The following is a 15,687-nucleotide window of genomic DNA, read 5'->3' on the forward strand; positions in this document are numbered from 1 at the left end:
CCAGCAGCATGAGAAGACCACAGAGTGGGGAGGTGGCAGCAGCATGAGGAGACCACAGAGTGGAACAGTGACATAGTGATGAGCTGGCAGCAGCATAAGGAGACCACAGAGTTGCCCAGTGACAGAATAGGGAGGCGGCATCAGCATGAGGAGACCACAGAGTGGTGAGCTGGCAAAAGCATAAGGAAACCACAGAATGGCCCAGTGACATAGTGGTGAGCTGGCGGCAGCATGAGGAGGCCACAGAGTGGTCAGGTGGCAGCAGAGTGAGGAGACCATAGAGTGGTGAGGTGGCAGCAGCATCAGGAGGCCATAGAGTGTCCCAATGACATAGTGGTGAGATGGAAGCAGCATGAGGAGACCACGGAGTGGCCCAGTGACACAGTGTGGAGGTGGCAGCAGCTTGAGGAGACTACAGAGTGGTGGGGTGGCAGCCGCATGAGGAGACCAAAGAGTGACCCAGTGACAAAGTGCTGAGCTGGCAGCAGAATGAAGAGTCCACAGAGTGGCCCAATGACAGAGTAGGGAGGTGGCAGCAGCATGAGGAGACCACAGAGTAGCCCAGTGACATAGTGGTGAGGTGGCAGCAACATGAGGAGACCACAGAGTGGCCCAGTGACATAGTAGGAGAACCTGGCAGCAGGTGTGTGGCATCAGGCAGGTGGTAGCATCAGAATAGTAGCTGAAAAAACAGGTCTCTATTGACAAAGTGTAGTGTTGGTACCATGGATGATCTAGTCTGATGCATCAGGCACTGTTGTGTGGAAATCCTGGCTGATCCACGCCTGATTCATTTTCACAAAGGTCATTTTCTCCACATTTTGGGTGGATAGGAGAGTTCTCCTTGGGGTAACTATGGCGATTGCCTCACTAAACACCCACTCTGATGCCCCACTGCTGGCCGGGCAGGAAAGCTTTTCCAGGGCAAACTCATCCAGTTGCGGCCACAAATCGAGTTTGGCTGCCCAGTAGCCCAGGGGATCTTCGATGTGGGATGGAAGGGTGCACTCCAAGTATGCCACAACCTGCTGGTTCAGGTTCTGCTCTATGTCTACCTGCTGCTGCTGGTGAGTAGTTTCTTCAGTAGCCGGGTGAAGAAATCTGCTTATCAGCGACTCTAGACTTAAGTTGCTGCTGATGGAGCTGGTACTGCTCCTGCCCTCCCCAGCAGCCATTGCAGTGGAACATGAGCGCTGAGGGCCCCCCTGGTCAGACCTGCGTGAGGATGGGCGATGGTGCACATAGGTAGCAGCCAACTGACTACATAGGATGTCTCGATAGTACTTCAGTTTGTCCTCCCTCTCATCGGGTGTAAAAAAGGCCCCCATTTTGGACAGATAGCGAGGGTCTAACATGGTGGAGAGCTAGTAGTCATCTCTCTGCTGAATGGTGACAATTCGGCTGTTACTATGCAAGCACCTGAGCATGCATCGGAGCATTTGCGCAAGTGCCTCCATCTTCACTGCATACTGCCACAGTGTGTGTGGGTCATCTGCCTCATCTTCCTCATCGCCCTGTAGCTCCTCCTGCTGCTCCTGCTCCTCCACTCCTGTCACCTGTGTAGAAAAACCACCCATTTCTCTACGCATTGCTTGTGCTCAAATTTCCTCCTCCTCTTCTAATTCAGCCCCCACAGGGCTCATATGGCCATGAGTTGCGGTCGTCACATCTCATGTCCTCTGTCCAGCCAGATTTAGCAACATCTGCTCCAGAACATGAATCAGTCGAATGACGTTGTTCATCCCGTAGTCCTGGCGACTGACGAATAAAGTGGCCTCCTTAAAGGTCCCGAGCAAATGGTAGCTTTCACGCATGAGCTGCCACTGGCTAACATAGAAGTTACACAGGGGAGTACCTCTGTCCACCTGTATCATCAAGAAATTGTTTATGGCCTTTCTCTGTTCATATAATCGGTCCAGCATATTGAGGATAAAAAAAAGGTCACATATCAGCCTATGTTGGGGGATGCCGTTCTGCCGCTGCAGCTCAAGGAGGGTGTGCTTTGCGGTGTACGAGTGGCTGAAGTGCATGCAAAGTTTCCTGGCCATTTTCAAGATGTCTTGCAGATAAGGGGGAAGACTTCAGGAACCGCTTTACAACCAGATTGAATACCTGCACCATGCAGGGTGCATGGCTCAGCCCTCCTTGACGCAGCACTAACACCATGTTCTTCCCATTGTCGGTCACCATGGTTCCAATTTTGAGTTGTCGAGGAGAAAGCCAGGATTCTATTTCTTGATGAAGGACGCAGAGCAGTTCCTCCCTTGTCCATACTTCATCTTCTGACCACAAATTCGGCAAATGGCCATGTTCATCTCCTCTGGCATCTTAACAAAAAATATCCACACTGCCGAGTATGGCATTTTTCCTGCAACACTCCGCACTGACAGCCTGCTACAGCTGTCTCTGTGAACCCCTGCATCGTTATTTTCCGGGCAGGTAGACATATTCTTTTTCCTATTAATACACCCCCCCAAAAATAATATAACAATCTAAATTCACCACGGAACGGCTAATAGGATGTATGTACAGTACAGACCAAAAGTTTGGGCACACCTTCTCATTCAAAGAGTTTTCTTTATTTTCATGACTATGAAAATTGTAGATTCATACTGAAGGCATCAAAACTATGAATTAACACATGTGGAATTATATACATAACAAAAAAGTGTGAAACAACTGAAAATATGTCATATTCTAGGTTCTTCAAAGTAGCCACCTTTTGCTTTGATTACTGCTTTGCACTCTTGGCATTCTCTTGATGAGCTTCAAGAGGTAGTCACCTGAAATGCTTTTCACTTCACAGGCGTGCCCTGTCAGGTTTAATAAGTGGGATTTCTTGCCTTATAAATGGGGTTGGGACCATCAGTTGCATTGTGGAGAAGTCAGGTGGATACACAGCTGATAGTCCTACTGAATAGACTGTTAGAATTTGTATTATGGCAAGAAAAAAGCAGCTAAGTAAAGAAAAATGAGTGGCCATCATTACTTTAAGAAATTAAGGTCATTCAGTCCAAAAAATTGGGAAAACTTTGAAAGTGTCCCCAAGTGCAGTCACAAAAACCATCAAGCGCTACAAAGAAACTGGCTCACATGCGGACCACCCCAACGTCCCACTGCTGCCACCCTGTTGACTCATGGCCACGCTACCACCTTGCTGGCTCAGCCGCTGCCTCACGCGCAAGCTGCCACCCTCTTCTCCTGTTGATGAGGAAACCCCTTCTTCACCCGGCTCCCAAGTGCGATTAGCTACATCATCATCATCCACTACTGTCTGCATTTCACTGATGTCCCCCACAATGGTCTCAGGGCCAGGAGCCTGACTGCTCGCAACACCTGCTCCCACGCAACTCTCATCACTACTTGCCTGCCTAGCAGAGTAAGCGGCGCATGTCTCCTCCAGATCCTGGCTGCCCAGTAGCTGCTGACTGTCCTCTAGTAGCTCGTCCTCGCTGCAAAGTGAAGCTGAGCCTATGGCATATAATACTTCTCGCGCTAAGGGAACAGAAAATGACAGAGGCAGGTTGATGACAGTTGGGGCACAGCGCCTGCTCCCGGGCCATGTCTGATGTCACTTGCAATGAATTTGAAGACCTAGTCAACCATTCAAGCACCGCTGGGTTGCTGGTCAAGACACGACCTCTAGATAACACTAGGAGCTCAGACCTCTTGCTGCAACTCCTGCTGCCATCCCCCTTATTCTGCTGCAACTTCTGCCTGCGACAGAAACATTTTGGCCACTGCCCATTCCCTTGGAAGGGCCTGTCACTTGTTTGCCTGACATACTGTATAATAAAATAATTAAATTAAAATAATACACCCCAACAAAAGGCTGTAGTACAATATAACTTCACTGCAGAATGGCAATTAAGACATATTCTTTTTCCTATTAAAACACCCCCCATAAAATAATATAACAATCTAAATTCACCGCAGAATGGCTAATAGGATGTACGTATATTTCCTATTAATGCACCCCGTAAATGGCTATAATACAATGTAACTTGACGGCAGAACGGTAATTAAGACATATTCTTTTTCCCTTTCCTCATCCCAAAAAAGTATAACAATCAAAAATCACAGCAAAACAGCTAATTGGACGTACATATATTTCCTTTTAATACTCCCCGTAAATGGTTGTAGTACAATGTAACTTCACCACAGAGCGGCAATTAAGACTGATTCTGTTTCCTATTAATACACCCCTCAAAAAAAAAAAAAAAGAATAACAATCAAAATTCACTTCAGAACGGCTAATAGGACGTACGTATATTTCCTATTAATACACCCTGTAAATGGCTGTAGTAAAATGTAACTTCACCTCAGAATGGCAATTAAGACGTATTCTTTTTCCTATTAATACACCCCCAAAAAAAATATAACAATCAAAATTCACCGTAGAACGTACAGAAACATTTTGGCAACTGCCCGTTCCCTTTGAAGGGCCTGTCACTTGTCTATCTGACATACTGTATTATAAAATAATTAAATTATAATAATACACCCCAAAAAAGGCTGTAGTACAATGTAACTTCACCGCAGAATGGCAATTAAGACGCATTATTTTTCCTATTAATACACCCTCCAAAAAACAATCTAACAATCAAAATTCACCGCAGAATGGCTAATACGACGTACATATATTTCCTATTAATGCACCCCGTAAATGGCTGTAGTACAATGTAACTTTACCACAGAATACCAATGAAGACGTATTCTTTTTCCTATTAATACACCCCTAAAAAAAAAGAATAACAATCAAAATTCACCACAGAACGGCTAATAGGACGTAGGTATATTTCCTAATAATAAATACAATGTAACTTCACCTCAGAACCCCCAAATAGGACGTACTCTTTTTCCTATTATTACACCCCGTAAATGGCTGTAGAACGGCAATTAAAACGTATTCTTTTTCCTATTAATACACCCCCCCCAAAAAAAGTATAACAATTAAAATTCACCACAGAACGGCTAATAGGACATACATATATTTCCTATTAATACCTCTCGTAAATAGCTGTATCACCCAGCACCCCAATAACGAGAAAGGTTTTCTGGAATTACTGAGCTATCATTTAGTGCAATTTGGATCCCCAGTTAGTGCAGCAATGTGTAATAGAATAGCTCCTATTACCCAGGATGTACACTCCCCGATTGGACCCTGTTCTCCTTTTTTAGTGTAGATAATGCCACCCTATCCTTTCCCTACACTATAGTAAATTTTTCCCTGAACTTCTAAATTGTTTTTTCAGCACAATAAAGTCTTTCCTAGCACTGTCCCTGCCGCCTGCCGCATCTGTCCCTGCACTAAGTACACTGAAAAATGGCAGAATCCAAGATGGCTGAGGCTATTTATACACTACGTGCAGAATTATTAGGCAAATGAGTATTTTGACCACATCATCCTCTTTATGCATGTTGTCTTACTCAAAGCTGTATAGGCTCGAAAGCCTACTACCAATTAAGCATATTAGGTGATGTGCATCTCTGTAATGAGAAGGGGTGTGGTCTAATGACATCAACACCCTATATCAGGTGTGCATAATTATTAGGCAACTTCCTTTCCTTTGGCAAAATGGGTCTTTCCTTTGGCAAAAGAAGGACTTGACAGGCTCAGAAAAGTCAAGAATAGTGAGATATCTTGCAGAGGGATGCAGCACTCTTAAAATTGCAAAGCTTCTGAAGCGTGATCATCGAACAATCAAGCGTTTCATTCAAAATAGTCGACAGGGTCGCAAGAAGCGTGTGGAAAAACCAAGGTGCAAAATAACTGCCCATGAACTGAGAAAAGTCAAGCGTGCAGCTGCCAAGATGCCACTTGCCACCAGTTTGGCCATATTTCAGAGCTGCAACATCACTGGAGTGCCCAAAAGCACAAGGTGTGCAATACTCAGAGACATGGCCAAGGTAAGAAAGGCTGAAAGACGACCACCACTGAACAAGACACACAAGCTGAAACGTCAAGACTGGGCCAAGAAATATCTCAAGACTGATTTTTCTAAGGTTTTATGGACTGATGAAATGAGAGTGAGTCTTGATGGGCCAGATGGCTGGATTGGTAAAGGGCAGAGAGCTCCAGTCCGACTCAGATGCCAGCAAGGTGGAGGTGGAGTACTGGTTTGGGCTGGTATCATCAAAGATGAGCTTGTGGGGCCTTTTTGGGTTGAGGATGGAGTCAAGCTCAACTCCCAGTCCTACTGCCAGTTTCTGGAAGACACCTTCTTCAAGCAGTGGTACAGGAAGAAGTCTGCAAGGTAAGAAAAACATGATTTTCATGCAGGACAATGCTCCATCACACGCGTCCAAGTACTCCACAACGTGGCTGACAAGAAAGGGTATAAAAGAAGAAAATCTAATGACATGGCCTCCTTGATCACCTGATCTGAACCCCATTGAGAACCTGTGGTCCATCATCAAATGTGAGATTTACAAGGAGGGAAAACAGTACACCTCTCTGAACAGTGTCTGGGAGGCTGTGGTTGCTGCTGCACGCAATGTTAATGGAGAACAGATCAAAACACTGACAGAATCCATGGATGGCAGGTTTTTGAGTGTCCTTGCAAAGAAAGGTGGCTATATTGGTCACTGATTTGTTTTTGTTTTGTTTTTGAATGTCAGAAATGTATATTTGTGAATGTTGAGATGTTATATTGGTTTCACTGGTAAAAAAAAATAATTGAAATGGGTATATATTTGTTTTTTGTTAAGTTGCCTAAAAATTATGTACAGTAATAGTCACCTGCACACACAGATATCCCCCTAAAATAGCTAAAACTAAAAACAAACTAAAAACTACTTCCAAAAATATTCAGCTTTGATATTAATGATTTTTTTGGGTTCATTGAGAACATGGTTGTTGTTCAATAATAAAATTAATCCTCAAAAATAGAACTTGCCTAATAATTCTGCACTCCCTGTAGGGCTGTGACATCACAGGGGCTGGCTGCTGCTGATTGGCTGCATGCATGGCATTGTTGGTGATCCCTCATTCCCAGAGTTCTTTGCTCCATGTACTAACATGTGTAGCAGCCATTTTAGGAAAAAATGCGATTCGTTACCACAAAGTGTGAGAAAGTTCAGCTTCGGTGTGAATCAAATTTTTCCTGAAATTCAGATCAAATTACACTTCGTCAACTTTGATTCGTTCATCTCTAATTAAAATTATCCTGCTGAAAAATTCCATATGGAAGCCCTGCCAAAAGAGGCAATACATGAGACTGGACATATCACTAAAATGTTAAGGTGAATTTACATGGGACATGGAGAAGCTGATTGTTGGGAAGGACGCATTCCTTTCATTTACTATGGCCTATACAAGCCTGTCACAGAGAGAAGGTGTGTATGGCCATGCATTGCACGCTGCAAGTCTCCTGTTGTGGTGTAGGGGGAGAGGATGGCCTAGGGAATTATTGTGACCTTCTCCAGCACATCACAAGGAGGAGACATGCCCGACCGTGTAATGCTTGCTGTATGTCTCCTGCTTAGGTTTGGCCTCTAAGGAGGGGAGTGACTGGAATACTGGCTTAACACATGGCATATTATATTTAATGGAAGTAGCCTTTGCCTGTCACTGGCTTCCAGATGCTGGTAACAAAAAGCGTTGCCTCAGTTCACCACTAGAGATGTCCCGAACTATTCGCTGGCGAACAGTTCCCAGCGAATATCGCATGTTCGTGTTCGCCGTGGCGGGCAAACATATGCAATGTTCGGTCCGCCTCTTATACGTCATCATTGAGCAAACTTTTACCCTGTACCTCACAGCCAGCAGACACATTCCAGCCAATCAGCATACCCTCGCTCCCAGACCCTCCCACCGCCTATCAAAAAGCAAGGACAGCATTATATTAATCGCATTGCAAATTCAACTTAGAGCTAAGTTCCTAATGGTTGTATTGCTAGAATTGACGAATATAGCACTATATTCTCAATCTTCGTTATATACTAGCAATACACCCATTACGAACCCAGCAGCTCTAAGTTGAATTCGCAATGCGATTAATATAACCTGCATTATTCGCATTGCGATTACAACTTAAATCTGAGTTCCTAATGGTTGTATTGCTAGAATTGACAATGAATATAGCACCATATTCTCAATCTTCATTATATTCTAGCAATACAACCATTAGGAACCCAGCAGCTCTAAGTTGAAATCGCAATGCGATTAATATAACCTGCATTACTCGCATTGCGATTACAACTTTCTCAAATCCGACAGTACATTCTAGCATGGAGCCGTTCCCATGAGCACGGAAGTCGGCAGAAGCTCTAAGTTGAAATTGCAATGCGATTAATTCAAGTTCTATAAATCACATTGCGATTTCAACTTACCACACTCTGCGTCAACTACGTAATTTTCCATGGGAGTTTTGCCATGGATCCCCCTCCGGCATGCCACAGTCCAGGTGTTAGTCCCCTTGAAACAACTTTTCCGTTACTATTGTGGCCACAAAGAGTCCCTGTGGGTTTTTTAATTTGCCTTCCTATTAAAGTCTATTGCGGTTCGCCCGGTTCGCACGTTCGCGAACATTTGCGGAAATTCGCGTTCGTCGTTCGCTAACGGAAAATTTTATGTTCGCGACATCTCTATTCACCACGTGATCGCCAGCACCTGCCTCTGTTCATAATTTTTTCCACACAAGGAGGGCGTGAGTGACTTTATTATGAGGCATGGTTTATTTTTTTACATGTTTAGCCGGCTATCTGGCTTCACTGTTTATTTAAGCATTTACTGAGTGGCCCTACCAGGAGCCCTGATTTTGCTCGGTATCAGTGCATCTTTGATATATTTTTTGTATATCTTAGTTTCATCTAGCCGTGTTTGTCAGTGCCTTTATTTTTTAACTCTGTTTTCAGGTCATAGTGTTTTTATTATCTACTGGTTGCTTTTGTCTCATTGGCCCACTGATGATCCCGGGTAGAAGAGAAACGAGTCGGAGCAGATACTAGTCTGCCATTTGACACGTGAGCAGAGACTGATGCTCCATTTTTTCATACCTTTTTTTTCTATAGAGCTATCTAGAGTGACTAGGGAAAGGCACAAGCATGGAGTACATCCATCATCAAGGTATGACTCCGTGGGCAAGGGCTAGTCTAGAGTTTAAATTAGGGAAAGCGATCCCCTTTCTCTCCCCCCTCCCCTCTCCTCTTTTGCGTTATTGATCCTACACAGGATTTGTTTTTGCTTTTGATTGTTTCACCTTCAGCCCCCATTTTTTGTGTTACTAGGTTTTGATTTTATTTATATAATAAAAGTTATGTTTTATGATGCTTTGAGTGATAGAAGTTTGACGTGGTAATATGTGATAAAATAAATTCAATAAATGTGATAAAATAAAGTACCAGCATATTATATATTATAATAAATAATTGTTAAAAATAGAAATAATATATTGTCTGGATTACCTAAAAATTAAAAATTCATAGATGACAATACCAATAAATGAAAAAAGACATTCCTGAGGCTACTCGCTACTGCTGTTTGCTAGCACATATATATTCAGTGTCTCTCTAGAGTGACTGCGCAGATGTGCTCACATCAGTATGTAATCTCACCATGCAGAAAATTCCAGCAAAAAGGTGTTGACTCACCGCTCAGGATACAGCAGACATGAGCTTGCAGAGTTGTATAGTTCCACAAGCTAGCAACCATAGGAAGGACAGGGATATTTGAAAGCACCTCAGCCTAGCAGTTAGTTGTTGACATCGGCAATAGTAGTCATGCATTGCCAGTGCTTGTTAGTAGTCATGCATAGCCATAGGCTTGCTGAGTAAAGTAGTTCCATAGGCTGCAGACAAAGAAGAAATAGACTGCTGCTTGTTACTGCAAATTGCTGACAGTGGTAGCAGAAGCGCAATCCACTTGGCTCATAGCAGTCTTGGGCTTGTTGGGTAGAATAGTTCCACTAGCAGCAAATAGAGTAGTAATGAATTACAGTGGTAGCTAGCTTACCACTTACAACACAGCAGTCTTAGGATTGCTGAGTAAGGTACTGTATTTCCACAGGCAGCAAATGGATGTCATAACACACAATCTGAATGTGGTTTGGAAATATAAGATAAGCTAGACATTTCGAGGACTCTGCGGGTCTTTACAAAGGCCAGCTTTTTACGCCAGTCTTTGCTTCCCTCCCTTTGTTTATGGCGTGAAATATATATTGGGGAGTTTGGCAGTCACATTTTATGATGTACCATATGACAGCACTTAGGGGTAGATTTATCAAGACCGGCGCTTCTATGTTTGATATCCCCTGTGCCTGCAGTCTGTGCACCTAAGCAGAAATCTATGGCAGTCTAGAGCTGTGCTAGAAAACTGGCGTAAATGAAGATAAATTAGTTGGGGCAGCTGACCACACCTCTTTTCTGCCCTTACCACACCTGGCTGGATTCTCTTCTACAGTTATTGGTGCCAACAGGACCATAGTCTTGACAGAAAACGTCAGGGTCACATTACTGGGAAGCTAGCATCCTGTCAGCATCTTGATTATGTAACTCTCAAGAACAACACCATGTCAACTGACTTGTTGGCACCTGTGGCCCTCCTCTGCGGTGTTGACATCTTTAAGGACTATTTTAGGCTGTATAGGAGGGTTGTAGCCACTAACACAATGGTTAAGTTAAAAAAAACTAAACAAAACATATCAACGGAACTAAGGGACTCTTTCTAGAGTTCCCGGTATGTCCTGTCACTGTCAACCCAAAATACAGTGCTGGTGCATTGCTTTGGCACCATGATACCGCTGTGTATAACTAAATCTTTCACACTGAATCTTATTTGCTAGGTGTACTCCTAATGTTATACCCTTCCAGCCCTAGGGGCACCTGATTGAAATTGCATGCTATTGTTATTTAATCTTTTATAGGTGCAGAGACACCTCAATGATTAGCCAAATTCTGCGTGTCCTCATTTCTGTGATCCTGCTTTCAGCTAGCGAGGAAAGACAGCAGTCAGCTGAGGGCTTCAAATACTTCTTTTTAGTGATCAGTGGAGGTCTCAGCACCCAGACTTACACTGGTCAGAGCTTCTGATATATGTCTATATCAAGAGCTTTGTGAAAAGGCAGTCAAACTTTCAGAAAGATCTACATATCTTTTTGAATATGAGCACTATGCTTGCTTTACACAAGTGCTATGGCACCAGTATTTAGAGTTTATAAATATTATGGGAAATAACTGAAGTTTGAGGACTCTTTGGTGTATTTAATCTGTTTGAGGACCACATTTCATTTTTGTACATGCGCTTGGAACATTCAGCCAGTCAAGTGAATATAGCTTATAACTCATTTATCTCGCTCCCCTTTTGAAATACCTGTTCTTTTCAGGTTATGCTGAACTGGCATGTTTATGGGGGAGTCACAGAACAACATTGTTGAGCCATCAATTATATGTGAACAGTCACCTTGATCACATTTCTGTCCATCCTCAGAGCAGGTGTCTCTGGTGCATAGATAATCGGCCTATAAATACAGACCTTGTTCTGTTCAAAGTCTTTGTCTTTCTAAAAGTACAAACATTTAAAAGGGGGTGGGACTGGGGGAATTTTGAAAATTTTAACCTGTATTATTTAAACCCAATTACCAAAATGGCATACTAAAATACAAACCTTGAAAGGGCAGATTTTTTTTTCTTTCATTTTAACAATTATGTCAAGATCCATTGAACTATGAAACCGAAGAAGTAGAATTTCTCTCAGGCATCAGCTGTAAGTGACTCAGAAAAATGTTTTAACATTGAGCCATAACATGCTGCCTTTCTAATCATAACGCAATTACAAGTAGCTTTCAATCAGGTAGCAAGGGAAAGATTCTTTTTATATTGTAGCTAACTTGTGCAAGGCTACTCAAAGACAACTCTATTAAATCCTAAGCAATACTAAAAGCTGCTCGGCCTTGCAGTTTAGTGCAATCAGATTGAAAGAATATACCCTTCAATCTGAGGCTGTAAAATTTTAAAATTAAATTCCTTGAGGATGCTTGCTTCACTGCAGGTATTATAGCCTTTAAATTAATTATTGTGTTAAACTGTCAGTGCAATATTTTATCTCACATCGCTCTGCTTCCTCCTTTCCTAAGAATTATTTGTATGCTTTATTAAGTGTATATCTAGTATACAGTTTTTTTTTTTTGTTTTTTTTTTAGCACTGCTTATTTATGGGTGCTGTGTAGATAATAATAATCAGTAATAATTCTAGAATTACCAAATAACTTTTGAAAGCTGGCAGAACAGAAACAATGCCCTTATCTTATATATTAAAGGTTTGCACTGAAACCCTTAACTTTTTGATGCAAAACTTTTAGTTCAATTAGTTTACAACTAGTTGAATTTCTTCATTGTGAGCATGGATTTTTTGTACAGTATTTATTTTTCTATTAGCAATTCAATTCTTTGATAATTGTGGTATTTATTTTTCATTTGGTCCTAGACTCCTAAACGTTTCTCCCAACAAGTTACCAAAATTCTGTGCTGATCAATTTCTTTCTATATATTTTTTATTTGCATAGGCGTCGGAAGTCTATTTTCTTGACATAGAGATGAATTTTATATACATCCCATTGACAAGATTAAATGCTAACATTTCAGACCAAACCGAGTTCGTTCCAAACTATTTTTCAGATGACAGACGAACCCAAATCTTTTCAGGGTAATTTCAGACAAATCCACTAAAACCACACATAGCGCCGTTTTAGTGCCCATGACAAGAAAAAAACACTAGGAAGGTAGAAGACCAAAAGAGAAAGTGGGGGGAAGGGCTTTGCCTTGATTGACTCCCAAGCTGACGAACAGCCTGGCTGAGCCAATCAGTGCTGTAGCAGGCAGGGAGGTGTCCTAGCAGAATGAGAAGAATGCCATTCTGTGCTGGGCTGTGAAAAGGGGTGGTTGGGTTTTAAGGTGCGTACGAGAAAAACGATCTTAGGGTGTCAGGGAAAATGAAAAATCAATCATGGACAGTCAGAAATCAATCAATTTTATTAATCAAGTTTATTGCCAGGGACAGTGAAGGAAAAGGCTAGGATTCCGAAGAAGAATTGTGTGTGTGTAGAATAGGAACAAGCAGGGAAGTTGACAGCCAGGGAGAGACAAGACAGGAGCTGTGCCTGGCTGTGCCTCCTAGAAAAACTGCAGCTGCTGCAGTGCAGACCTCAAAAGCAGCTACCTGCAAGGAAATACTTTCATTTCCCACCCCCCATTTTCACAGAAATCCTTTTTTGTGGGCTTAAATTTAATTAACATAGTAACATAGTTTATAAGGCTGAAAAAAGACATCTGTCCATCCAGTTCAACCTGTTATCCTGCAATTAAGCAGCATATATATATTATTACTACAGCAAGTTATAGCAGCATCTATCTGTGAGTGTTAATGTGAAATTGAAAGTCAAGACTAAAGCATCCGATTTTATGAATTCCATTTACACATGGTTGGAATTCATTTTTTTGGAGGGATTGTTCAATTTAATTAAACCAGAATATATATACGTGATTGTTACAAGACACAGAGTAGGGCAGCAATGGAGCTGTGAGTGATAATGAGAAATTGAGTGTCAGGCCTCAATCAACCGTTTAGCTTCCACACGGTTGGAATTAAATTTTTTGGCACTTGTTCAATTTAATTAAACCAGCATGGCGATCCATGGACAGGTTCCTGTCCCCAACAGCAGCAGGGCACTACCCCTCCTTCCTATCACATGCCTGGTCAAGTGATGGCTCACTCTGTTTTGAGCTGATTGGCCTGGCAGAGAGTGGCCACACCAGCGAGCAGTTGCTGAAATACATCAAGCAGCAAACGTCCCACTGGCTGTCGCCTGTCCAACTCCAACTGGGAAAGGCGGTCAGCGACAATGGACACAGCATCATGGCCGCCATAAATCTGGGCAAAACACATGCTTTCTGCATGACGCACATCATCAACTGGGTGGTGCAGCGCTTTCCAAATAAGTACACTGTTTGCGCAAGGTGCTGGCAAAGTCCAAGAGAGTGACAGCCTCAGCAGCAGGGAGCATGTGTTGCTTCGGGGTCAGGCAGTGGTAGCTCATCTGAGACACCTGTCAGGGACTGAAACCCTTCAAAAAGGCCACAAAGTATGTCAGCAGGGACAACTGCAGCGTGAACTACCTCATTCCTCTCATATTTATCTTAGAACAGATGCTGACGCTCATGAAGCAGGGGATCACAGCTGAAGAAGAGCAGCTGCAATCTGACATGGAGGAGGAGGATGATAAAAATGAGGTTGAGGAGCTGCCACTGCAAGAGGAGGAGATGGAAGACCAAGAAGACGATGATGAGGATGGTACTGGCCAACACACCCAATTGTCTCAGTGGGGGACAGAGCCAGAAAGAACTGGCTCCTCAGGCACACTGGCCACAATGGCGACCTGTATGCTTGCTTGTTTACACAGTGACAGGCATATTGTTGACACAAGTAGTCTGATGGTTACTGGATAGCAATGCTTTTGCACCCTCGCTACCAGGGGTATAATGGGGGAATGTTTTCTTCTCGCAGAAAGGGAGGACAAACTACGCTATCACCAGGTAACACTGTGTATGCAGCTTGCTGCAGCTTATGGCAAGCAGACGCGTGTCGCCAGTGTGTCTGAAAGGGCTCCTCTCTACTCCACACCGAGTCATCCCCCTACTACAGCCACAAGCAGCATCAGCCATTTTAGTCTCCTCAACATGATGGAGCAGTTTTTCTACATGCAGTGCCAGACTGAGGCTAGTCAGCTAGCCGACAACTCTTGTCTCAACGCTCAGGTTCAGGCCTACCTAAACTCTGGCCAGTCTCTGACACATACCTTGTTCCCCCATCATGTTCTGTACAGCTGCTGCTGTCATGCCACCACCGCCACCATGTCACTGCTGTGACCTGCTAACCATCATCTTCCATAAGACTGCTGCTGCCTCCATCATGCTGCTACCTTTCTGCTGAGATGTTACATATGGCTGTTGCTGCAACTGCCTCAGCTGCTGCTGCTCCTCGTTGTTAATCCCCTACTGCCACCACCATTAACGCAAAGCATCTGCCGCCACTATTACTACTACTACTACTGTTGCTATTACTACCCATAGACAGCCTTGTATGTTCCATGGTATACTGCTTCTGCTGCCGCCACTATTGCAGCTGCATGCCACTATATCCAGGCTGTACCGTTTCCAAATCCACATTACACTGCTGCTGCTCCCAATTGAAATAGAGAATTTTTTTTCCTTCAGACACTCAAAACACTTGTGTTTGTTGTACGGGCAGGCATTCTGACCCTGTCAAGGCATCATTTTTGGCCGCTTGGTCCCCCGAGTCACTTTTTAATATTTTTTTTTTTATCCCATAACACTGTATGTGTTTAATACATCATCTGGCCCTGATAAGGGACAATTTTTAGTAGCTTTGGAATATAAAAAAGCATTACACTTTTGCCGGCTTGGTGTATTTTTAAGCACTTTGTATGTTAACGCCATCAAACGTGCTTTTACCCATAGTCACTCAGATTCCATTTACTATTGTTGTTGTTGCGTTCCAAAGCTTGGGGAGCTGGGAGGACACATTTTCCTAAGAAATTTTCCTAAAAATTATGAGTCCTAGGAGGCTAGAAGAAGTTATATACCAACTTTCAGGGCAATTGGTGCTACTTTGGTTCAGCCCGAATCGGTTTGGTTCAAAACCAAACTTTGTTTAAAATTTGGCGAATTGGA

Source organism: Bufo gargarizans, chromosome 1 (genome assembly GCF_014858855.1).
Source record: "Bufo gargarizans isolate SCDJY-AF-19 chromosome 1, ASM1485885v1, whole genome shotgun sequence".
NCBI lineage: Eukaryota > Metazoa > Chordata > Amphibia > Anura > Bufonidae > Bufo > Bufo gargarizans.